The 2674-nt window shown below is 33.2% G+C and overlaps 1 long non-coding RNA gene across 1 annotated transcript; it reads left to right on the top strand.

The window, feature by feature from the left end:
* The first annotated feature begins 205 nt into the window (after positions 1-205).
* On the top strand, positions 206-2116 carry LOC107721027 (uncharacterized). Its single transcript, XR_001637671.1, has 3 exons — positions 206-224; positions 1232-1315; positions 1413-2116. It is a non-coding gene; the product is annotated as an uncharacterized LOC107721027 (long non-coding RNA).
* Positions 2117-2674: the final 558 nt, after the last annotated feature.

Below are 2674 nucleotides of genomic sequence, written 5' to 3'. Positions count from 1 at the left end.
AAAAATGTGGCTGAAAAAGTCTCTGAAAACGACTCTGAAAAAGTCCCTGAAAAAGTCTCTCAAAAAGTCCTCGTCTTTGAAAAATGTACCTCAAGACTCTGAAAATTTCCCTGAAAAAGTCTCTGAAAAATGTGAGTGTGAGTGAGTGAGTGAGTGTGTGTGTGTGAGTTGATGCTGGATACAGGATTGCCCTGCTTCCGCGGTTAGACCATCAAACTGCTCAAGTGAGTTCAAAACAACTAACAGTGGAGCAGAGAGGAAATGTGATTTATATTTGATTCATATGGGAAAACATATTTGATTTATATTGAAAAAATTTAATGTTTAGAAAAATCGAGCTATGGATTTGAATGAGATTAATTATTACTGACTTTTTGAAGTAATAAACACAAATCAATATACATATACATATATTTGGTTGTTATGAACATGAAAAATTAAGGAGTTAAAAAGTTACTATTAAGAACGCATCATAAAAGATCTCCAGAAACACACACATTAATGAGATTAATAATGAGATTAATAACGAATGTGATTTATGTGATTAAAGGAGATAGTAATGGCCGGAGGAGAGGCTGCTGCCCCTGCTGAACTGCCCTCTGAGAAGACAGAGGATACCTACACCACCACCATTCAGGAACATGCACCACCACCTGTCATTCAGTCATGTGAGTGTGAAGGAAAATCCTTGATTTCGTACTATAATCAATTATGGATAGACCCCCGGTTTAAATGTATGTTTCTCATGGGCACCTGTTGCATAAAGCTAGTGTTACGCCAGTTTTCAAATAGTGTAATGGTGAATGGTGTTTTTGCATTTTTTAAAAGCTGGGATGGGATAAATTGGATTTTTTTTTTTTTTTTTTTTTTAAGTCTTCCTTGAGTTTAAATTGATTGTTAGGCAATTTAATATTAGGCATTGTTTTTAAGTTTGTCCTTGAAAAATATTAGACATTTGATCAAATATAAAAATGGCATTTTATGTAAATGTTATTGTTATTTTTGTATTATTTTTTTTACATTTTTATTTTTATTGATTTAGTTTGTAAAGATGATATTGTTAAATTACTGTATGCAATTGTTTAAAATATTATGATTATTTCAAATTTATTACTTGAATTTGTCATGAATTTACCTTTGATGTTGATATGGTTTTAAATGATAGATAGATACAATTAACTAATTAATAGCTTGTAGTTTGTTGATTTGAAGTGAATCATGTGTGTTGCAGGCAGCGTTTTAACCCTGGAGTGAGTGAGAAGGAAGCAGCAGCTTTTATCATCAAAGTCATTCAGAACTGCTTCCTGAGCAGCAGGTCAGTGTCTCTCACACACATTGATGCATCTCGTTTCCTGACTTGTTTTAATGTTAAACGCTGTGCTTATAATATTAAATGTTTTTGTTTGTTCCAGGAGCAAAACGTATGACATAATCCAGTACTATCAGAACCAGATCCCCTACTGAAGGCCAGAGAAGTGTGTGTGTGTGTGTGTTTCTCTTAATGCTAATTGCACTGCTGTCTCGGTTTGGTGTGTTTGTGCACTTTATACATCTGATATGTGTTTGCATGGATTTCTACGCACTGATATCAGCACTTATGAGACGTTTTCTGCACACGTCACACTGTCTGCTGCATGATGGGTTCAACTGTAAACATTACAAAATCACTTTTGTGCCATGTTGATTTGTATTTGATGTGATTTTGTTGTCAGTCTTAATTTCCAGATAAATCATGTAGTTTGTAAACTACAGCAGACGTGTTTATGGACATGAACGGCCTGAACTGCAGACAGATGTCATATTTCAGAGGTGACAAATTTACACATTAATTCACAAACTAACAAAAATCAGTATTTGATTGTTTATTATGATGTAATGGAGGAGAGATGTTTGAAAAGTGTTTGGTATTTCTTAGCAGTGTTTACAGCTCTGAATATGTGTTAATTTTTCTGAATCTCTGCTTGTTTTGCAGTATGTGACTGTTTATTGATCAATTGATCGTACAGTGTGAGTAATATTTGTTCGCTCTCTTGTAAGCATCAATTTTCTGCCTCTCTTTCTATTCTATTCTATTATTTATTCTGTGTGTGATATTTAATAAATGCCCCACAGTAGTTGACTGTACACATTTGTAATGCTTATTTACTGGCATTTTGTACATGTGATGATCATATTACATTTAATGTAAAAATGAGTGAGTCTACAATTTCAATGCATTCAGTGTCAAACTCATTTGAACTCCACAGTCACTTCTTTTAATCAGTCATTGTGAACAGATCTTAGAATTTGAGACTCCTTAAAGTTGAGAGTTCAGCACATTCGGTGTCAGCAGTTTATCTGTAGTTTTACTCACTGGATTTCATTCTTAATGTCTGGATTTTCTCATTTATCAGGTGGTCATTAAATGTTTAGTTGAATTATTGTTTTCAGCTGTTGCTTTTAATCTGAAATAATGGGGGGAATAATGAAACAAAGATTCCAGATGAAATGGAAAAATACTACAAATCATCAACCAGCTGCACATTTTCATATAATTTGAATAGGTCTGTGTTAATGCTCTTTATCTTAGCTTCCCTGTTCCTTTGTTAAACCCTGTTTATATCATATAAACTTCATTAAACAGTTGATAACAAAGACAAATAGGTAACATTATTAATCTTAGGTCATTTTAATA

Source organism: Sinocyclocheilus rhinocerous, unplaced genomic scaffold, assembly GCF_001515625.1.
Source record: "Sinocyclocheilus rhinocerous isolate Xijiao unplaced genomic scaffold, SAMN03320098_v1.1 scaffold120, whole genome shotgun sequence".
NCBI classification, from domain to species: Eukaryota; Metazoa; Chordata; class Actinopteri; order Cypriniformes; family Cyprinidae; genus Sinocyclocheilus; species Sinocyclocheilus rhinocerous.
This window is presented reverse-complemented; position numbering and strand designations above follow the sequence as displayed.